This window comes from Salmo salar, chromosome 12 (genome assembly GCF_965601325.2).
Source record: "Salmo salar chromosome 12, fSalSal1, whole genome shotgun sequence".
NCBI lineage: Eukaryota > Metazoa > Chordata > Actinopteri > Salmoniformes > Salmonidae > Salmo > Salmo salar.
In genome coordinates this window covers 83335630-83359768 of record NC_138302.1, presented here as the reverse complement: position 1 = coordinate 83359768, position 24139 = coordinate 83335630, and the positions used below count along the sequence as shown (strand labels likewise).

The following is a 24139-nucleotide window of genomic DNA, read 5'->3' as shown; positions in this document are numbered from 1 at the left end:
GGCGACCCAATTACCACCTCATCGACGAGGAGACTGTGCGATAAACCTCCAGGTGGGCGCTGCCCTTCCTCGTAGTCACGTTTATCCCCTGTCTCAGGAGGAAACAGCGGCTATGGAGACATACGTCACTGAGTCCTTGAGGCAGGGATACATTCGGTCATCTCACTCACCCGTCTCCTCGAGCTTCTTTTTCGTGAAGAAGAAGGAGGGAGGTCTGCGCCCGTGCATTGACTATAGAGGTCTAAATGCCATCACAGTGGGTTTTAGTTACCCACTACCTCTCATCGCCTCGGCGATGGAGTCATTTCACGGGGCGCGCTTCTTCACGAAATTGGATCTCAGGAGCGCATATAATCTGGTGCGTATCCGAGGAGGGGACGAGTGGAAAACGGCATTTAGTACCACATCTGGCCATTATGAGTACCTCGTCATGCCGTATGGGTTAAAGAATGCTCCCGCAGTCTTTCAATCCTTTGTGGACGAGATTCTCCGGGACCTGCTCGGTCAGGGTGTAGTGGTGTACATCGATGACATTCTGGTCTACTCCACTTCACGCGCCGAGCATGTGTCTCTGGTGCGTAAAGTGCTTGGGCGACTGGTGGAGCATGACCTATACGTCAAGGCTGAGAAATGTGAGTTTTCCAAACCAGCCGTCTCTTTCTTGGGGTATCGCATTTCCTCATCAGGGGTAGTGATGGAATGTGACCGCGTTTCAGCCGTGCGTAATTGGCCGACTCCCACCACGGTGAAGGAGGTGCAGCGATTTTGGGGATTTGCCAATTACTACCGGAGGTTTATCCGGGGCTTTGGGCAGGTGGCGGCTCCCATTACCTCACTGTTGAAGGGGGGCCCGGTGCGGTTGCAGTGGTCCGCGGAGGCGGACAGGGCCTTTAGTCGTCTGAAGGTTTTGTTCACCGACGCTCCGGTGCTGGCGCACCCGGACCCCTCTTTGTCCTTCATAGTGGAGGTGGACGCGTCCGAGGCTGGGGTAGGAGCCGTGCTGTCCCAGCGCTCGGGCGCCCCCCCAAAGCTCCGCCCCTGCGCCTTCTTCTCTAGGAAGTTGAGTCCGGCGGAGCGTAACTATGATGTGGGGGACAGGGAGCTGTTGGCTGTGGTCAGAGCCCTGAAGGTGTGGAGACATTGGCTTGAGGGGGCACGTCACCCTTTTCTCATCTGGACTGACCACCGCAATCTGGAGTACATCCGGGCGGCGAGGAGACTGAACCCGCGTCAAGCCAGGTGGGCGATGTTCTTTACGAGATTTCGGTTTAACATCTCGTATATCCCAGGTTCCCGGAACACTAAGGCCGACGCACTGTCTCGTCTCCATGACGCCGAGGAACGGTCCACCGATCCCACGCCCATACTTCCAGCCTCCTGCCTGGTGGCACCGGTGGTCTGGGAGGTGGACGCGGACATCGAGCGGGCGTTACGGACGGAGCCTACTCCTCCGCAGTGTCCAGTGGGTCGTAAGTACGTTCCGCTCGATGTTCGCGATCGGCCAATTCGGTGGGCTCACACGCTTCCCTCCTCGGGTCACACAGGGGTTGAGCGGACAGTGCGTGGTCTTAGTGGGAGATACTGGTGGCCCACCTTGGTGAGGGACGTGAGGCACTATGTCTCCTCCTGTTCGGTGTGCGCTCAGAGTAAGGCTCCCAGGCACCTGCCTAGAGAGAAATTACAACCCCTCCCGGTTCCACAACGACCATGGTCCCACCTGGCGGTGGATTTCTTGACCGATCTCCCGCCGTCTCAGGGCAACACTACGATCCTGGTTGTTGTGGACCGGTTTTCTAAGTCCTGCCGTCTGCTTCCGTTACCCGGTCTTCCTACGGCCCTGCAGACCGCGGAAGCCTTATTCACCCACGTCTTCCGGCACTACGGGGTGCCCGAGGATATCGTCTCAGATCGAGGCCCCCAGTTCACGTCCCGAGTGTGGCGGGCGTTTATGGAGCGACTGGGGGTTTCGGTCAGTCTGACCTCGGGGTTTCACCCCGAAAGTAATGGGCAGGTGGAAAGGGTAAACCAGGAGGTGGGCAGGTTCCTGCGGTCCTACTGCCAGGACCGGCCAGGGGAGTGGGCAAGGTTCGTGCCATGGGCCGAAATGGCTCAGAACTCTTTGCGCCACTCCTCCACCAACATATCACCATTCCAATGTGTGTTGGGTTATCAGCCGGTCCTGGGGCCATGGCATCAGAGCCAGACGGAGGCCCCTGCGGTGGAGGAATGGGTTCAGCGCTCAAGGGAGACCTGGAACGCTGTGCAGGAATCCCTGGAACGAACCAGGGTACGACAAAAAGCGAGCGCTGACCGGCACCGCAGCGAGGCCCCCGTGTTCACCCCAGGGGAGAGAGTCTGGCTCTCGACCCGGAACCTGCCCCTCCGCCTGCCCTGCCGGAAGCTGGGTCCGCGGTTTGTGGGGCCATTTAAAGTCCTGAGGAGAATAAACGAGGTGTGTTACAGATTACAACTTCCTTCTTATTATCGCATTAACCCCTCGTTTCATGTGTCTCTCCTCAGGCCGGTGGTAGCTGGTCCGCTGCAGGAAAATGAGGTACGGGAGGTCCCTCCACCCCCCCTGGACATCGGGGGGCCCCCGGCGTACACAGTCCGGTCCATCTTGGACTCCAGACGCCGGGCGAGGGGCCTGCAGTACCTCGTGGACTGGGAGGGGTACGGCCCGGAGGAGAGGTGCTGGGTACCGGTGGAGGACATACTGGACCCAGCGCTCATCCGGGAGTTCCACAGCCTCCATCCGGATCGCCCTGCGCCTCGCCCTCCGGGGCGTCTTCGAGGCCGGCGTCGGCGCGCGTCAGGGGGGGAGTACTGTCACGACAGTGACGGATGGTGGCGCCCCTCCTCGGCCGGGCGGAGCTCGGCGGTCGTCGTCGCCGGCCTACTAGCTACCATCGATCCCTTTTTGTTTCACTTTCGTTTGGTTAGGTCTAGGTAGGCGCGCACCTGTTTTGGGTTAGTCATTAGTAAGGGGGGGTTATTTAGGTTAGCGTAGGATGTATGTGGTTGTACGTGATTGTGTTGCTTGTCCGGGTTTTGTGTGTTCGTAAAAGAACGTGTATTGAGTTTTTTCTTTCTGCCAGTGGTTTCTTTTATTTGTGTACACCACCGCAGAATCTTTCAGGGCTGCGCCCTTATACCTTGTCGACCACGTACAGTGCTTCAAATAAAGAAGTGTGGTCACGAACTCTCTCTGTCTCCTGCGCCTGACTCTACCTCTCCTGTTGTTCCTCGAGCCAGCCCGTGACACTCATCCCCATGTTGTAATTTTATTTTATATTTTGCTCCTTTGCACCCCAGTATCTCAACTTGCACATTCATCTTCCGCACATCTATCACTCCAGTTTTAATTGCTAAATTGTAATTTTTTCGCCACTATGGCCTATTTATTGCCTTACCTCCCTAATCTTACTACATTTGCACACACTGTATATAGACTTTCTATTGTGTTATGGACTGCATGTTTGTTTATCCCATGTGTTGTTTTTTTCACAATGCTTTGCTCTATCTCGGCCAGTTCGCAGTTGTAAATGAGAACTTGTTCTCAACTGATGTACCTGGTTAAATAAAGGTGAAATAAACATTTTTTTTAATTAAAAATAAATAAAATAATTGTAAATCGGGAACTCGGGCCTCTTTCTACAGCTCCAATCTGAAGATCACTGACATCATCATGATTCGACCTTGTTTTTTTCAGAGTTGTCTTGAAAGCATCAATAATCCAGAGAATGCCAGACTTGGATGACAATGTTTGATGACAAAAGTTTCCCATGAAGGACCGCCGCACCACCTTCCTGTTCAAGTGAGCACAGCACACAAAGGTGAGTCCAAAAATGTCTTGTATGCTGCCGCATAAATTATGTAATATGCCAGGGAGATATGTATACTGTAGCTAAGAAAGTAATACTAAGTGTATGTTGTGTAGTAAGCTGTTAGTAGCCCATGTGCCTCACCCTAATAATTTGGTCTATTTTCCCCTCTTTATTTTGCATACTGTTCTGACTTGGTGGTGCACATGTAGCCTATAACCTGTTTTAGAGAAATGTAATAATAGAATATTGCAAGAGCTTTCATTGTCTGCTTATATGCCCACTTTATTTATCCTATGGTTCTTACTTTATGTCCAGGGAGAACACTGTAAGAACGGCCCATGTTCTGAATTCTGTCGACTGTACATTTCAAAAGTGCTGAACAAATAGTTATATTGACAACGTCCGTCCTAGCTCGCTCACTAATGTCTTAATCAATATTACGGATTACCTCTTATCTGCTTGTCGTCCCCTTATGCCATAGTTTGTACAATTTGTCAGTAGAAACCACATTTACCTTAAGCAAGTCAGCCATATTTTTTTAAAGGAAGTAAATGAGGCTAAATTAACTATTTCGCTGTCGGACAAGGCTCCGCTGATAGCCATGTGGTAAGGTGTTGGGACTGCTGTTGGGACTCTGCTGTTGGGACAGCTTTATGCAGGGCCTAACAGTTTGTGGGCACCGTTTGTCACCGTTATAGTGCAATTAATGTATTGTTTAGTGTTGTGTAGTGTAATGGCTTTGCTGGCATGCATCCCACATTAGTTTTTTTTGCCCCACCAGAATGTTCATGCTAAAATCGTCACTGGGTATAACACAAAAGAAAAAGGCAGTGAAAAGTATTTGAGGTAAAATATCTAACTCTGAATAAAGTGATTTGAATGTGTGAGCTCTGTCTGGAACCGATAGACTATTCCCTATGGTAAACGGCGGTGGTGTTGTTGACAGTAGCCTGCTGTGCTGTTACCTCTCCTGAGGTTGACAGCAGCCATAGTAATATCATACTAATAAGAACTGATGCTATTTCTGCTCACTGAGCTGTGTAGGCAGCTAGGCAACAGTCCAGTACAACATCAGATCAATGAAGATTCCATTCCACCCACTGACAGGCTTATTATGTTCACATCAAATATGTAACACATACACACGCACAAACATACTCATAGAAGTCAACCCCACAGTGGATAACAAGTCTTACCTTTGCTTCTCAAATGTTCTCTTGCAGTGTTCAGAGACCAAGGTCTGGAAGTAAACAAAGTCAAAAGAAGATCTGGAATCAGAGACAACATATATAGAGAGCTACTAATAACCCATCAAAGTAATAGTTTTAGTTAGAGTAAGTGTCTTTGTCTCCCGGTTATGTCGTCAAAGTGAGTGAATGCACTATACTCTGTTCATGCTGCCTATTCCTGATCTGGGATGATGTAGACCACATACAGCAGCCTCTGTCCATACTACATTCTGGCTCTTTTGGGTGGTTATGTATTACTCCATTACGGCTCATCCCCAAAAGATGCCATACTCTGTTAAATACAAAAAACAATGTTTTAAGTGAGAAGTAGGAATTGGTCTGAAGCTGAAAAAGAAAGGAAATTCATATGAGCACCACAACGCCTACTCCACCCATGCTCTACCAAGGTTTTCCAGCACACAGCATTAACTTACAACAGTTGCTATGTTGGTCTCTTGTACTTCAAACAATGCGTTTGCAGGTTACTTAGGATTCAAACGTTCTCAAACAGCCTAATTCATACTCTTTGTCACGGGTTTCGTAGGGTAGAGACCAAGACGCAGCGGGAAAATATATACTCATCTTCTTTTTATTTGGTGAAGAAGGAAAACACAAATACATATACAGAATAACACAAACGAATTGGACAGTCTTGTCAGGCACACAGCTAAACAAGCACAATCTCCCACAAAACCCCATGAAAAACAAACTCCTAATTACAGGACCCTCAATCAGAGGCAACAATAACCAGCTGCCTCCAATTGAAGGTCCAACCCCAATTAACTACACATAGAAATACAAAAGACTAGATAGAACATAGAAAATATACTAACATAGAACATAGACTAACAAACCCCGAACCACATAAACCAAACACCCCCTGCCACGTCCTGACCAAACTATAATAACAAATAACCCCTATACTGGTCAGGACGTGACACTCTTAGAGGAAGTGCTCCCACAATAACGGGATTCGTACCACATTCAAGTATTGGATTCTTCATACACCACACTAATCCCATTCCAATACCTTTTCAATTAAATGAAAGCAATCTTTGCTTCTATACTTATAATACCATCATGCTGTCATGGTTCCACCTGTCACCAGAGGGCGGCAAAGACCATCCTAGAGACATTAACGACACTCAGTGTGTCCTATTTACTCATTATGATGTATCTGTTAAAAGAGGTGTGTTTTCTGTTTTCTGTTGTCTTTTGCTGAAGCTTGAATTATGTGCCATGTGCGTTTGTCTCCTGAGTGAGTTTTCGAGACTTAGTGTTTGTTGTTTTCCCAGTGTTACTGTGATCCTTCCGTTACCGTGTCTCAGTAAAGTATTATGTTTTTCCTTAACCTCTCTTGGGTAGGAGGCAGTACTTTGAATTTTGGACGAATGAGGTGCACAATGTAAACAGCCTGTTACTCAGGCCCAGAAGCTAGGATATGCATATGCATGGTAGTATTGGATAGAAAACACTAAGGTTTCCAAAACTGTTAAAACAATGTCTGTGAGTATAACAGAACTGATATGGCAGGCGAAAACCTGAGGAAAATCCATCCAGGAAGTGGGATATTTTTGATGTGGGTACTAGCGTCCCACCTGCCCATAAGAAGCTAACCGCTGATTCCTCATCTGGTCTCTTCTCTGCACCTGGGTCCAAGCTCACCATGTCACAGCAAGCTTCAGCCCACAACATGGACCCAGTAGAGATCACCCAGATCAAGAATGTTGTAACCCACAAAGGAGCACTGCTGGAGTGGCAGCAAGAACAACTATTCCAGATATCAGAAACACTCCGGGCACTTACCAACTCCCTCCAACCACCGTCCAACCCTAACCTAGGAGGAGCCAATGCCCAAGTCTCATCACCCAGTGCTACAGGCATTGCCATAGTTCCTCCAGAGAACCTGCACTGGGAACCCAAGATCCCAGCCCCCAAGTGGTATAACAGCCACCCGGGAGGATGCAAGGCGTTCCTCACCCAGTGCTCTCTGGTGTTTGAGCTACAGTCCTCCTTGTTCCACACCGATCAGACCATAATCGCCTACATAAGCTCTCTACTCTCGGGCAAGGTGTGTGCAACAGCAGCCACCATCCTGCAGCTCCATTTTAGCCTTCACTGTCGAGCTGCGATGAGTCTTTGACCACCCAGTCAGCAGACGAGAAGCAGTCAGCCATTGAATTCCGCACCCTCGCCGCCAAGAGTGGATGGAATACGGAGGTTCTGGTCATCGCTTTCCACCAGGGGTTGTCTAACTCCATCCAGGATGAACTGGCCTCTCGGGATCTGGGAGAGGACCTCAAGTCCCTGACAATGCTGGCAATCAGGAATGACAACCGCCTCTGAGAACACGTGAGACAGTGCTTTTTTTACACCACCACAGCATCCTGGTTTCCTGAGCACCCCAAGCCCCTCAATCCCAGCACTGAGAAGCCCATGCAGCTGGGACGCACACATCTGAGCCCACAGCAGCATGACAGGTGCATGCGCGAAGGCTGCTGCCTCTACTGCGGAGGTCTCGGCCATCTCCATGCTACATGTCCAGAGCTGAAGGGAAACACCAGGGCTCGCCAGGACAAGGTCAGACCCTGACGAGCTGTGCAGTTACCCCCCGGCTACCCAGTCACCGTCTGTCACTACCCGCAACACGCAACCCTCCACCGGGACAACCGTCAGCACTAGATTCAAGAATTTGTGGACTCCGGGGCTGCAGATAATTTCATTGATCAAGACTTCGCCAGAGAATTACAAAGCCCCTGCTTGAAATGTCCAATCCCTCTGCAGATTCACGCCCCATTGGCTCTGGCCAGGTGGAATATCAGACCAAGCCCATTCTACTGCAGGTTGGGGTGAATCACTCAGAGACTCTTAATTTTCTTTTGATCATGGCTCCCGAGAACCCCCTTATCCTAGGATACCCTTGGCTAGTGCTACATTAGCCACTACTCTCCTGGTCCACGGGACACCTACTAGACTGGTGTAAGAACTGCCAGACTAAATATCTAAATACCCACGTAGAGCATCGCCGCGCCCTCCTGCATCCATTGAAGTCCAAGACTTCTCCGCTCTCCCTCCCCAATACTTCAACCTCCGGGAGTCCTTCAGTAAGAGACAAGCAGCCCCCCGCCCTCCTCATCATCCATACGACTGCGCCATAGAACTCCTACCCGGCTCCACCCCTCCCCGGGGCCGTCTTTACTCCCCCTTGATCCCTGAAGCTGCAGTCATGGACAATTACTTCCAGGAGTCGCTGGAGGCAGGTTTCATTTGCTCCTCAACATCCCCAGCTGGTGTGGGTTTCTTCTTTGTGGGTAAGAAGGATGGAGGCCTACATCTGTGCATCAATTACAGAGGGCTGAACTGGATCACGATTAAGACACGTTACCCCCTACCCCTTGGAGCAGGCCCAGGGGGCCCAATTCTTCACCAAACTGGACCTCCTCAACGCTTACAATCTGGTGAGAATCAAGGAGGGAGATGAATGGAAAACTGCCTATAACACCCCTAGTGACCACCAGGAGTATTTAGTCATGCCATTTGGATTATCGAACTCACTGGCAGTCTTCCAAGCATTGGTCAATGACACTCTTAGGGATATGTTGAATCAGTTCGTCTTTGTTTACCTCGACGACATCCTGATCTTCTCCAAGACCCTTCCTGAACACATCCTGCACGTCCGCCAAGTCTTGATTGAGAAGTATGAGTATCTCAAGTCTCTTTCCTGGGCCACATTATCTCTACCGCCGGCATCCAATTTTTACAGCCATTTTATACGGAACTTTCACGGCCGTAACCCGCAAGTCCCAGACCCGTTTTGGCTGGACCCCTGAGGCTGACAGGGCATTCATGGAGCTCAAGGGACGTTTCACCTCCGGACTCATCCTCGTTCATCCTGATCCTACTCGTCCCTTCATGGTAGAGGTGGATGCCTCGGACACTGGAGCAGGGGTGGTCATTTCATAGCGGAACAAGGGGGACAGGAGAATGCGCCCAAGTGCCTTTCTTTGCAAGCGGTTCTCGCCAGCGGAACACAACTACGATGTAGGCAACCAGGAGCACTTGACAGTCAATTGGACCCTTGATGGGTGCAGACACTGGTTAGAGGGGGCACCTCATCCTTTCGTGATCTAGATGGACCAAAATAACTTGGTCTCCATTCATGAAGCCAGGAGGTTGAATGCTCGCCAGGCTAGGTGTTCTCTGTTTTTTAACAGGTTCAACTTCACTCTAGCCTATCGCCCGGGATCCAAGAATCAGAAAGCAGATGCCATGTCCCACCAACATGATGGCTCTAATGAGGAGAGGGACTCCGAGCCCATCATCCCCAGCTCCTCGCATTGTGCCTCCCATGTTATGGGGTATAGAGACCACGGTATGACAAGCCCAGACCTGAGAACCTGACCCCGGCAGGGGTCCAACTAACAGACTTTATGTTCCGTGATCAGCCTGTTCTCGAGTGCTACAATGGGGACATTCCTCTAAATTAACTGGGCATCCAGGGGTTAATCGGACAGTGGAGTTCCTGAGGCAGAAGTTCTGGTAGCCCAACATGATTGAGGATGTGAGATCCACCTGTGGCCAAAGCAAGTCCTCACGACAGCGATCGGCTGGGTTTCTCCAACCTCTGCCCATCCCCACTGGTCTCACCTGTCCATAGACTTTATCACAGGGTTACCTCCATCCCAAGGGCTTACCACTATCCTGGTGGTCATGGATTACTTCTCCAATACAGCCCATTTCATTGCCTTACCCAAGTTGCCCTCAGCGAAGGAGACCGCTGATCTCATGATTACCCATGTCTTTCGACTACACGGACTTCCCCAGGACATTGTCTCGGATCGTGGGCCACAGTTCGTCGCAAGAAAGCCTTCTGCTCCCTGTTGGGGGCATCGGTGAGTCTCTCCTTGGGGTTCCACCCACAGTCGAATGCAAATGGAGCGGGTCAACCAGGAGCTGGAGAAGTTCCTCTGCTGTTTTGTTTCCACTCAGGCCAGCAACTGGAGCAAGTTACTCATCTGGGTGTAGTATGCTCACAATACACTGCCGAACTCGTCTACTGGACTGTCGCCGTTCGAGTGTCAGTTCGGGTTCACCCCCCATTTCCTGAACAAGAGGCCAAAGCGGGGTGCCATCAGCCGAGGCGTTCATTCGACGATGTCGCCGCACCTGGATCAGAGTGCGATCCTTGCTCTGCTCATCTGCCCGACACCAACCCCAAGCAAATCAGCACCGAAGGCCTCTTCGGCTCCTCCTACCTGGTCAACGATTGTGGCTGTCCACCCGTGATCTTCTCTTAAAGGTAGACTTGCGGAAGCTTGCTCCACGCTACAGCGCATTAACCCGGTCACTTATCGTCTCCAGCTTCCCAGGTTTATGAGGGACTGTCCATCCTTCCATGTCTCCCGTCTCAAGCTGGTAAGGACCAGTCCCTTCTCTCCCCCCACACCTGCCCCTCTGCCCCCTTGACTTGTCGATGGTCGCCCAGTCTACACTGCCTGGCATCTGTTGGAGGCTCATCGGGTCTGAGGCACATTAACAACACTCAGGTGTGTCCTATTTACTCATTTTGATTTCCCTGTTAAAAGAGCTGTTTTCTGTTGTCCTTTGCTGAAAATTGAATTATGTGCTGTGAGCATTTGTCTCCTGAGTGAGTTTTCGAGATTTAGTATTTGTTGTTTACCTAATGTTATTGTGATCCTTCCGTTACCGTGTCTCAGTAAAGTATTATGTTTATCCTTAACCGCTGATTCCTCATCTGGTTTCTTCTCTGCAACGGGGTCCAACCTCACCATGTCACACATTCTTGACTGAGCTAGCTGTTTTGTCTTGTAGTAATGTGGTGCCTGGATGTATTTCCATAAACCTTTATTTTAGCAATACATGTAGTTGAGAAAAAACTATATATTTCATAACATATTTTTGGGGTCAGTAGGTGACCAACATAACAACAAGTGGTGGTGTGTTGGACACAGTCACTCATATAGAGAGGTCTATAGAGCCTGTCTCCATTCCTGAAATATTGAAATTTACTCAAACACTTGCTCTTATTTTATCAATTGCACTGCTGATCAATGGGCAGTTCATTACCTCTGTCAAATGAATATGTAGCTTAAAGCTCTGTGTATTTGTATTTCTTTTTGCAATAAAGTTGGTGATGCTATGATAACATCTAAAAAACATACAGCCTAATGATATACACTGCTCAAAAAAATAAAGGGAACACTTAAACAACACAATGTAACTCCAAGTCAATCACACTTCTGTGAAATCAAACTGTCCACTTAGGAAGCAACACTGATTGACAATAAATTTCACATGCTGTTGTGCAAATGGAATAGACAACAGGTGGAAATTATAGGCAATAAGCAAGACACCCCCAATAAAGGAGTGGTCCTGCAGGTGGAGACCACAGACCACTTCTCAGTTCCTATGCTTCCTGGCTGATGTTTTGGTCACTTTTGAATGCTGGCGGTGCTTTCACTCTAGTGGTAGCATGAGACGGAGTCTACAACCCACACAAGTGGCTCAGGTAGTGCAGCTCAGCCAGGATGGCACATCAATGCGAGCTGTGGTAAGAAGGTTTGCTGTGTCTGTCAGCGTAGTGTCCAGAGCATGGAGGCGCTACCAGGAGACAGGCCAGTACATCAGGAGATGTGGAGGAGGCCGTAGGAGGGCAACAACCCAGCAGCAGGACCGCTACCTCCGCCTTTGTGCAAGGAGGAGCAGGAGGAGCACTGCCAGAGCCCTGCAAAATGACCTCCAGCAGGCCACAAATGTGCATGTGTCTGCTCAAACGGTCAGAAACAGACTCCATGAGGGTGGTATGAGGGCCCAACGTCCACAGGTGGGGGTTGTGCTTACAGCCCACACCGTGCAGGACATTTGGCATTTGCCAGGGAACACCAAGATTGGCAAATTCGCCACTGGCGCCCTGTGCACTTCACAGATGAAAGCAGGTTCACACTGAGCACGTGTGACAGACGTGACAGATTCTGGAGACGCCGTGGAGAACGTTCTGCTGCCTGCAACATCCTCCAGCATGACCGGGTTCACGGTGGTTCAGTCATGGTGTGGGGTGGCATTTCTTTGGGGGGCCGCACAGCCCTCCATGTGCTCGCCAGAGGTAGCCTGACTGCCATTAGGTACCGAGATGAGATCCTCAGACCCCTTGTGAGACCATATGCTGGTGTGGTTGGCCCTGGGTTCCTCCTAATGCAAGACAATGCTAGACCTCATGTGGCTGGAGTGTGTCAGCAGTTCCCGCAAGAGGAAGGCATTGATGCTATGGACTGGCCCGCCCGTTCCCCAGACCTGAATCCAATTGAGCACATCTGGGACATCATGTCTCGCTCCATCCACCAACGCCACGTTGCACCACAGACTGTCCAGGAGTTGGCAGATGCTTTAGTCCAGGTCTGGGAGGAGATCCCTCAGGAGACCATCCGCCACCTCATCAGGAGCATGCCCAGGCATTGTATGGAGGTCATACAGGCACGTGGAGGCCACACACACTACTGAGCTTCATTTTGACTTATTTTAAGGACATTACATCAAAGTTGGATCTGCCTGTAGTGTGGTTTTCCACTTTAATTTTGAGTGTGACTCCAAATCCAGACCTCCATGGGTTGATAAATTGGATTTCCATTGATTATTTTTGTGTGATTTTGTTGTCAGCACATTCAACTATGTAAAGAAAAAAGTATTTCATAAGATTATTTCTTTCATTCAGATCTAGGATGTGTTGTTTAAGTGTTCCCTTTATTTTTTTGAGCAGTGTATATATATATATATATATTCTCTTAAAATATATATATATTGGATATATACAGTACCAGTCAAAAGTTGACGCACCTACTCGCTCAGGGTTTTTCTTTATTTTTACTATATTCTACATTGTATAATAATAGTGAAGATATCAAAACTATGTCATCATATGACCTGGCTTCCACAATCAACCTGACCTCAACCCAATTGAGAGGGTTTGGGATGAGTTGGACCGCAGAGTGAAGGAAAAGCAGCCAACAAGTGCTCGGCATATGTGGGAACTCCTTCACTGTTGGAAAAGCATTCCAGGTGAAGCTGGTTGAGAGAATGCCAAGAGTGTGCAAAGCTGTCATCAATGCAAATGGTGCCTACTTTGAAGAATCTAAAATCTAAAATATATTTAGATTTGTTTAACACTTTTGTTTTCCCAGCCAAAGCCCGGACAGATCGAACATCTCTGGAGGGACCTGAAAATAGCTGTGCAGCGATGCTCCCCATCCGCCTGACAGCGCGTGAGAGGATCTGCAGAGAGGAATAGTAGAAATTCCACAAATTTTAGAATAAGGCTGTAATTTTAACAAAAAGGGGTCTGAATACATTCTGAATGCACTGTATATTTTGTTTTACACTGTTTGGACTTAGGTGACCTGAAAAAAAGGTTAAGCAGCCGTTCAAGGATTGCAGTTGCAGAAAAATCCCTTTCAAGCATAAGAGTACCTGTAACTATGCTAGCTAGCTGCCATTCAGCTGTTTTTCTGATAACCTAATTATGTGAAGAGTAAAGGTCAGGTAGTTAATAGCTAGCTACCTACTGTACTCAAAATGTAGCTAGCTTGTTAGTTAGTTAGCTAGCTACCTGGCTAGCTATTTAAATAAAAGCTGGAACGACCTAGCTGAAATGATTACAAGTATCCCCACTAGCTGGCAAAAAAAGTCAAATGGGGGTGCTTATATTTGTCCTGTTTCACTGCATGTATAAGTGTGTAACCTGTATGTGTGGGAGGTGTGAAATGTAAATGTGTTTTTTACATATCCCAACTCCCCCTGAGACGCCCTCGGAGAGTGGGGTCACGGCCAGGGATCAGCCATTATTGACTGCGACCCATATAACAGTTGGCCCTAAAGCTTTTTGTAGGGAGCCAAGGAAACCAAGTATTGCCTTTATCAGTGATAGACACCAGCTATAATGTGGACCAATAATTGTATAGCAATATAGCTAGCAAATAATACAATAGCCTAATGTTCTTGAACATTGTTTTGATGAGCAGGTTAAAATAAGGCTGTGACTTTGTCAAATCATAAATCATACTCTGTACCAAATGCATTGCCCATCAATAAACATCTTACAATGTTTACATATCATGTAGTCTACTGTATGTTCATTATTATTATATTATTATAATAGTATTATCCAACTTCATCCAAATATTATACTGTTGATGTGTATGGAGTACAAAATCACTGGTTAGCTTATATTCTCAGAACAATAACACTGGTGTTCCTGTAACAGAATGTGCATACATCAATATAGGTTATAGCCAAGAGAGGAGGAAGTGGTGGCTTGTTAGAGCACAGAAACGGTTCAGATTTCAGTGGTGCTAATGATGACCCACATAACAGTTGAAATGTCAATGTGGCCCCCCTCAAACATATTGTAACATTGGGAACCCTTAGTAGGCAATGATAGGACCCTGAGCACAGGAATATACAATAATGACCATGTGGGCATTGTGTACATTGTAATAATTTATTTTCCATTCCATTGTTTGCTCAGCTTGCAATTGTAGTTGGTTATGTAAACATGATCAGAACAGGCATTGAATGATAACAGAACAAAACATGGACCAATTCTGTGATAATTATTTTTTAACAATTACATCCACATCCTCACTTTATGTTAATATTACAATATTGCTGCTTGCTCAGCATCTGTCCTTGGTCTACATCACACAGCCTGGGAGTCCTCCATCCTGTAAGATACATGAAACACATAGGTAGGTTGTTGAATTATCATGATGTCTGTCATGGATCTGGTCCATTCATTCACTTTTTGCTGTTCTCAGTTTAGCCTAAAGAACTGAGAATCAGGCAGGGATTATCTCTCTCTGTTTACAGTTGTTGTCTTAAGTCTCTCTTTATGTAGTGTTGTGGTGTCTCTCTTGTCGTGATGTGTGTTTTGTCCTATATTATTATTATTATTATTATTATTATTATTATATTATTTTTAAATCCCAGCCCCGTCCCCGCAGGAGGCCTTTGCCTTGTGGTAGGCCGTCATTGTAAATAAGTTTGTTCTTAACTGACTTGCCTCGTTAAATAAAGGTTAAATTAAAAATTTAAAAATAAACAGTCAAGACATTGCTGTGGGGTGCCTACCCATTGTGTACATCAACACCCGGGTCAAGCCACCCATTGTCAGTGGTGTAAAGTACTTACGTAAAAATACTTTAAAATACTCCTTAAGTTGTTTTTTTGGTGTATCTGTACTTTACTATTTATATTTTTGACAACTTTTACTTCACTACATTCCTAAAGAAAATAATGTACTTTTTACTCCATACATTTTTCCTGACACCCAAAAGTACTCGCTACATTTTAAATGCGTAGCAGGACAGAAGAATTGTCCAATTCACGTACTTATCAAGAGAACATCCCTTGTCATTCCTACTGCCTCTGATCTGACGGACTCACTAAACACACGTTTTGTTTGTAAATTATATCTGAGTGTTGGAGTGTGCCCCTGTCTATCTGTAAAAAATATATAAGGAATTTGAAATGATTTATACTTTTACGTTTGGTACTAAAGCACATTTTAGCAACTACATTTACTTTTGATACTTAAGCATATTTAAAACCAAATACTTTTAGACTTTTACTCATGTAGTATTTTACTGGGTGACTCACTTTTACTTGAATCATTTTCTCTTAAGGTATCTTTACTTTTACTCAAGTATGACAATTGTGTACTTTTTCCACCACTGATGATTGTCTAGCCTTGTTGTAGTCCTGACTCTACTCTACTTCACCTAGGTGGTGTAGGGATTTTAGCAGGGTTGGACAATTATGGACGGAGACCTGATTCACATTTTTTGGGAGAGAGAATCCTCTCTCAGTTTTCAGGACGTGTGTGAGTTATGATGTTATTTATAGTGACAGGCCTATCTTCACAATAAGCTACTCAAATGAATGTGTACACTTCAGTATAGCTGAATCGTTGTTGTCTGTTGACTCCTGAAACACAGGCACAAAGGTGGAGTAAGTGAATAGTCATACTGTCTGTCTGTCATGAATCAATGTAAAGCCTAAATGCTATGAACTTCATAATGACATACTCAAGCGTTCTCTGTGGAAAGGAAGGTGTCTGTCTGGCCATGGTTTCACTTCTGTGGTGGTGCAGAGCAGAGGGGAGCTGGGATGGGTAGCCCAAGAGAAAATGGCATATAGACAACTACAATATTAGTTCTCACATTTGGTGTCTGTTGGACAGGACAGAATGTTACTCTGCTAAATACAGAAGTGCAAAATTGAGGGATGAACTCCTTTACAAAAAGATTGCCGTTTGGGAACTGCAATAAAAGTGCAGAAACTGCAGTCGACTGGTATTTTGGACACAGTAATTGCAGAATAACTGCAGTGTACTGCAGTTGAACTGCAGTTACACTGCAAAAGTACTGCAGTAAAATAAGTGTTATTTTGGACGCAATAGTGCACTGCAGTTATACTGCACTCTGACCGCAATCTTTTTTCACAAGGGCTAATTTCACTAGCTATAGACACCCAATATAGTGTAGTTTGCATGTTTTGATATTACTTTGAAGTATTTTGTATCACATTGGCCAGCAAGCACACATTCCCTTTGACAGCTAGGTTTATTACTGTAGAGACACCTTGCAGTTTTGGAGACAGTGTCACATTTGGTAACATACAAACAGTGTAGTCGCGTTAGTACTGGTAAAGCAGTGATTTACTCACTGAGCTAAATTATTATAATTTTTTTAGCATTTTACCCCTTTTTCTCCCCAATTGTTAGTTACAGTCTTGTCCCATTGCTGCAACACAGCCTGGGATCGAACCAGGGTCTGTAGTGACGCCACTAGAACTGTGATGCAGTGAACTTAGCTACAGTTAACTAGTTAGCTAACCAGCCAAACTTGTTAGTGACCCATAGGCATACTCTTGCTGCTACTGTAGTGGCGCCGTGCATAAAATGTCTCCAGAAATGACTATGTATCCCAGCTGTGTTGACATTTCACCTATCTAAGTCTTCCTCCACTTTTGATGTCACTAGCTAGCTATCCAGCTAATGTCAGCTAGGTGACGTTAGCCATGAAGCTGGCCCCTGATAAGTAATTTGGCTAATGTGTGCCTTGCCAGGCTGCTTACTATAGCCAAGTGAATGTCAGTAGCTCATCAGAATAAAATTAGCTTTTTCTTGCTCACCATTTCACCATCAGCCCAACCAACAGCGCCAGTTTGAACTAAGGGCATTACAAACAGCAGTAATCCCGCCTAAGCCGTATCACCAGGTTGTAAACAGGAAGTAATGAGCCAGTACCTGTTCCAAATTAACTAAAGCCAGCCCTTGCAAGACACGTATAGTGAGATTGAAATGTAGAGAATTTTATTAGGAAACACATATCATAGATGCGGAAAAACCCGAAGGTTAATTTAGTTTTTTCCCTGTTCAAACCCCAAAATATCATACTTTAATTAAAACTATGACTTCAAATCATTGTGCAACATCACAGGTAAGCTCTGGGCATTGTCTTTTAGCAGAAAAAAAAGATTTCCGCTGGTGTGGGCATTTAATTAACTTTCTGTATTATGTAACCATACCAAACGTAACATATCATACTAATTTGAGTGTCCTGGATTTACATTTACTATGTTACATCTAGTCTATGAGACCAGGCTGTTTTCAGAAGGTGAATAGCTCAATTGATTGTGACAGTCTTACATTGCAAAATATGACTAAACTCCCATTGAAAGCAAAGTAAAGGAAAACAGTGTTCAGTCATTGACTTTTGAAAGTCGTATAACTCAGCCATAGAGACTTAACAAAGATATCCCCATGTACACTAGCGCTGCATCTTTATTTTAGAGATTGTTTCTAGCCTAATACCCTGACTACACCGCTCGCATCGCGTGCACGAGCGTTGCAAAATAAATGTAGGAATCTATGTTCTTCAATTATTGCACCCACACTGCTCGCGCTTGTCAACGAGCGTCTGCGTTGCCAAGGGCTAAAATAGAAGTCATTCCTATTTCTGACGCAGAACGCGCTGCAAGTCCTGCCTCTCACATCTCCTTATTGGTTTATAGAAGCAGGTACCCACGTGCCATCTCCTCATTGGTTATACCCACGTGGGTGATTGAAAGACGAACTGTTGCCGGTTGTCGTGGTAATACTATGAAAGTTTAGATGCCAATCACCATATAAGTTAAACGATGAAAAAGCCTGGAAGGAGGAGAGATAACTAGAAACGATTTGGTTGACCATTTTTATGTGTGGATTAATCGGAGTAGAGGACCTTGTGCATTTCAGGTAAAATAACAACCTAATGTTTATATCCCAGGACAAATTAGCTAGCAACAGCAAGCTAGCTAAATAGGACAAATTAGCTAGCAAGTGCAAGCGAACTAGCTAAAATGCTTTTTGACCTGTCCCCAAATTAATGTCATTGGTTCAGAGTTTGTTTTGATATTTTAAGCTGCGTGTCGTGATCGCGTTTGGTGTAGGGGGACAAAATTAATTTATGCACGATTGCGCACATGCGCAGCCGGTTTGGGTTCCGTGTAAAGCATTGCAGAGTTATGCATCCTATACATTTATATAATCCGGGTCCCCAGACCCTTAGCTCCACACCACTGGAATGGCCGTGCACGGCAGAGTTGTTGACAAATATCCAAACTGTCAAGAAGACAGGTGAAGGAGCATACTGGAATCTATTCTGGATGTCCGAAACTGATGAGTTTTTCTGATGCTAGCAAGCATGCCCTTTGTTTACATGTCGTTGTTTACATGTGCATTTGTTTTCTCAGTTACAGTTTGAGTTGTGTCCTGTCTCTGTCTGGACTATGGAGTAGCTATCTAGCTAGTGTTGCAAAAGCCTGGATCGAATCCCCGAGCTGACAAGGTAAAAATCTGTCGTTATTCTCGTGATCAAGGCAGTTAACCCACTGTTCCCCAATTTGTAAGTCGCTCTGGATAAGAGCGTCTGCTAAATGACGTAAATGTAAATGTAATCCTAACCAACCTGCCCTCCAAATACACCTCTGCTGTCTTCAACCAGGATCTCAGCAATCACTGCCTCATTGCCTGTGTCCATAATGGATCTCCGGTCAAACGACCACCCCTCATCACTGTTAAATGCTCCCTAAAACTCTTCAGCGAGCAGGCCTTTCTAATCGACCTGGCCTGGGTATCCTGACCTCATTCCGTCAGTAGAGGATGCCTGGTTATTCTTGAAAAGTGCTTTCCTCACCATCTTAAATAAGCATTCCCCATTCAAAGAATGTAGAACCAGGAACAGATATAGCCCTTGGTTCACTCCATACCTGACTGCCCTTGACCAACACAGAAACATCCTGTGGCGTACTGCATTAGCATCGAATAGCCCCACGATATGCAACTTTTCAGGGAAGTTAGAAACAAATATACACAGGCAGTTAGGAAAGCAAAGGCAAGCTTTTTGAAACAGAAATTTGCATCCTGTAGCACAAACTCCAAACATTTCTGGGACACTGTAAAGTCCATGGAGAATAAGAGCACCTCCTCCCAGCTGCCCAATACTCTGAGGCTAGGAAACACTGTCACCACCGATAAATCCACGATAATTATTTTTCTACAGCTGGCCATGCTTTCCACCTGGCTACCCCTACCCCGGTCAACAGCTCTGCACCCTCCACAGCAACTTGCCCAAGCCTCCCCCATTTCTCCTTCACCCAAATCCAGATAACTGATGTTCTAAAAGAGCTGCAAAATCTGGACCCCTACAAATCAGCTGGACTAGACAATCTCTTTCTAAAATTATCCCCCCAAATTGTTGCAACCCCTATTACTAGCCTGTTCAACCTCTCTTTTGTATCGTTTGAGATCCCTAAAGATTGGAAAGCTGCCGCGGTCATCCCCCTCTTCAAAGGGGGAGACACTAGACCCAAACTGCTACAGACCTATATCTATCCTACCCTACCTTTCTACGGTCTTCGAAAGCCAAGTTAACAAACAGATCACCGACAGTTTCGAATCCCACCGTACCTTCTCCGCTATGCAATCTGGTTTCCGAGCTGGTCATGGGTGCACCTCAGCCACGCTCAAGGTCCTAAACAATATCATATCCACCATCAATAAGAGACAATACTGTGCAGCTGTATTCATCCACCTGGCCAAGGCCTTCGACTCTGTCAATCACCACATTCTTATTGGCAGACTCAACAGCCTTGGTTTCTTAAATGACTGCCTCGCCTGGTTCACCAACTACTTCTCAGACAAAGTTCAGTGTGTCAAATCGGAGGGCCTGTTGTCCGGACCTCTGGCAGTCCCTATGGGGGTGCCACAGGGTTCAATCCTCGGGCCGACTCTTTTCTCTGTATACATCAATGATGTCGCTCTTGCTGCTGGTGATTCTCTGATCCACCTCTACGCAGACGACACCATTCTGTATACTTCTGGCCCCTCTTTGGACACTGTGTTAACTAACCTCCAGACGAGCTTCAATGCCATACAACTGTCCTTTCGTGGCCTCCAACTGCTCTTAAATGCAAGTACAACTAAATGCATGCTCTTCAACTGATCACTGCACACACCTGCCCGCCTGTCCAGCATCACTACTCTTGACGGTTCTGACTTAGAATATGTGGACAACTACAAATACCTAGGTGTCTGGTTAGACTATAATCTCTCCTTCCAGACTCACATTAAGCATCTCCAATCCAAAATTAAATCTAGAATCGGCTTCCTATTTCACAACAAAGCTTCCTTCACTCACGCTGCCAAACATACACTCATAAAACTGACTATCCTACCGATCCTTGACTTCAGCGATGTCATTTCCAAAATAGCCACCAACACTCTACTCAGCAATTTGGATGCAGTCTATCACAGTGCCATCCGTTTTGTCACCAAAGCCCCATATACTACCCACCACTGCGATCTGTATGCTCTCGTTGGCTGGCCCTCGCTTCATATTCATCGCCAAACCCACTGGCTCCAGGTCATCTATAAGACTTTGCTAGGTAAAGCCCCGCCTTATCTCAGCTCACTGGTCATCATAGCAGCACCCACCTGTAGCACCCGCTCCAGCAGGTAAATTTCACTGGTCACCCCCTAAGCCAACTCCTCCTTTGGCTGCCTTTCCTTCCAGTTCTCTGCTGCCAATGACTGGAACGAACTTCTAAAATCACTGAAGCTGGAGACTCATATCTCCCTTACTAACTTTAAGCACCAGCTGTCAGAGCAGCTCACAGATCACTGCACCTGTACATAGCCCATCTGTAAATAGCCCATCCATCTACCTCATCCCCATACTGTTATTTATTTTATTTATTTATTTTGCTCCTTTGCACACCAGTATCTCTACTTGCACATCTATCACTCCAGTGTTTAATGCTATATTGGAATTATTTTGCCACTATGGCCTATTTATTGCTTTACCTCCCTTATCCTTCCTCATTTGCACACACTGTATATAGACTTTTTTCTATTGTATTATTGACTGCATGTTTGTTAATTCCATGTGCAAGTCTGTGTTGTTGAGCCACTGAGCAAGGGTAGCATTTTGGGAGTGTATGTGAGTTCCTGTGTGTGTGTTAGTGGGTGTTTGATATTCTAAGAATACCACCTACTGTAGAGCACCCATGGAGTTCAATGCCAGGGCATGCCCGTGACCTGACCTCAGCTGCTCTCGGTCCCTGCCAGGTCTGCCAGCCACACTGGGGCATCAAAGGGAGCACAGGCAGAGCACCTGTGTCTGTCTGTCTGAGGGACAAAAGGACAGAACGCTCTCAAGATTCTGTATGCCACCCTATTAATCCATGAGCCAGGGGGGGATGGTCGGGCTCTCTTGGGGTGACGATTTCTCATAGTGATTTTCTTGAAGGTCTTTGTCCCTAGAGTTGAAGCATGTGTGATAGCAGTGCAGCAATGGCAGCTTTCTCTGTCTTTTCACTCTTTCTGCCATGGCTGCAATATCATCATCACCCTAAGTGAGCCCGACGGCCCAAATTTGTGGGTCTGGCTCATGGACTGTATGCTGTAGCCTCAAAGGCTGAGGTACACTATATCCACAAAAGTATGAGGACACCTGCTCATCGAGCATCTCATTCCAAAGTCATGGGCATTAATATGGAGTTGGTCCCCCCTTTGCTACGATAACAGCCTCCACTTCTGGGAAGGCTTTCCACTAGATGTTGGAACAGTGCTGTGGGGACTTGCTTCCATTCAGCCACAAGAGCTTTATAGAGGTTGGGTACTGATGTTGGGAGATTAAGCCTGGCTCACAGTCGGCGTTCCAATTCATCCCAAAGGTGTTCAATGGGGTTGAGGCCAGAGCTCTGTGCAGGCCAGTCAAGTTCTTCCACACTGATCTCGTCAAACCATTTCTGTATGGACCTCGCTTTGTGCACAGGGCTTTGTTATGCTGAAACAGGAAAGAGCCTTCCCCAAACTGTTGCCACAAAGTTGGAAGCACAGAATCATCTAGAATGTCATTGTATACTGTAGCGTTAAGATTTCCCTTCACTGGAAGTAAGGGGCCTATCCCGAGCCATGAAAAACAGCCCCAGACCATTATTCCTCCACAACCAAAGTTTACCCTTGGCACTATGTATTGGGGCAGGTAGCATTCTCCCGGCATCCGCCAAACCCAGATTAGTCCATCGGACTGCCATAAAAGAACGTGTTTCAACTGCTCCAGAGTCCAATGGCGGCGAGCTTTACACTATTCTTAAGCTTGTGTGCGGCTGCTCGGCCATGAAAACCCAATTCATGAAGCTCCTGATGAACAGGTATTGTGCTGACATTGCTTCCAGAGGCAGTTTGGAACTCGGTAGTGAGTGTTGCAACCGAGGACAGGCGATTTCTACGCGCAACGCACTTCAGCACTTCAGCCCCATTCTGTGAGCTTGTGTGGCTTACCACTTCGTGGCTGAGCCGTTGTTGCTTCTAGACGTTTCCACTTCACAATAACAACACTTACAGTTGACAGCGGGGCAGCTGTAGCAGTGCAGAAATTTGATGAACTGACTTGTTGGAAAGATGGCATCCTATGATGGTGCCACTTTGAATGTCACTGTCATGCCCTGACCTGAGAGAGCCTTTTTTATGTCTCTATTTAGGTTTGGTCAGGGTGTGATTTGGGTGGGCATTCTATGTCCTTTTTTCTATGCTTTGTATTTCTTTGTTTTGGCCTGGTATGGCTCTCAATCAGGGACAGCTGTACATCGTTGTTGCTGATTGGGAGTCATACTTAGGCAGCCTGTTTTCCTTTGGGGTTTGTGGGTAGTTAATTTCAGTTTAGTGTTTTGCACCTGACAGAACTGTTTGGCTGTCGGTTTCTTCTAAATTCATGATGAGCACTAACCACGCTGCGCCTTGGTCTACTCTCTTCAACGACAGCCGTTACAGTCACTGAGATCTTCAGTGAGGCCATTCTACTGCCAATGTTTGTCTATGGAGATTGCATGGTTGTGTGCTCGATTTTATACAACTGTCAGCAACGGGTGTGGCTGAAATAGCCAAATCCACTAATTTGAAGGCGTGTCCACATGCTTTTGTATAAACAGTGCATTCAAAAAGTATTCAGACCCCTTCACTTTTTCCAAATTTTTGCAATGTTACAGCCTTAATCTTAAAAATGTTTTTTATGTTTTAAATAAAATTTAAAACATTTTTTTATTTAACCTTTATTTATATAGGAAAGTCAGTTAAGAACAAATTCTTATTTACAATGCCGGCCTACCCCGGCCAAACCCTAACGACGCTGGGCCAATTGTGCAGCTGTAATGTAACAAAATGTGGAAAATGGGTCTAAATACTTTCCGAATGCACTGTATCTATGTATCTTATGTGTTAACTAAGCAGATCAAAGAGGGCTGAGGCGTAAATAGGGTTGCAAAATTCGGGGAACTTTCAACAATTTCCCTGGTTTTCCAGAAATCCTGGGTGGTGGGGATTCATCTTTCTGTCCCTTGATCTGCCCACCTTGACCAAAGCAGTTCAGTTACAGGTCACTGAGGCCCTAATGTACCAAGCACTAAACCGCTAATCCCCATGCTTTACTGGAGTGAGAAAATCCAATTCCAGAGATCTGTAATTCCATA

General features: G+C 46.3%; 1 protein-coding gene across 3 annotated transcripts in view; it reads right to left on the bottom strand.

Annotated features, from left to right (window-relative positions):
- Nucleotides 1–24139, bottom strand: part of LOC106565789 (extracellular sulfatase Sulf-2) — a 93548-nt gene that overhangs the window by 61952 nt on the left and 7457 nt on the right. For 2 of the 3 annotated variants that reach the window (XM_045691797.2, XM_014133319.3), the window contains exon 2: nucleotides 5024–5067. The exons of the other annotated variant lie outside the window; for it this stretch is intronic. The gene's annotated coding sequence lies outside the window, so the exon portion shown is untranslated. The remainder of the gene's footprint in view (nucleotides 1–5023; nucleotides 5068–24139) is intronic. 3 annotated transcript variants of the gene reach the window in all.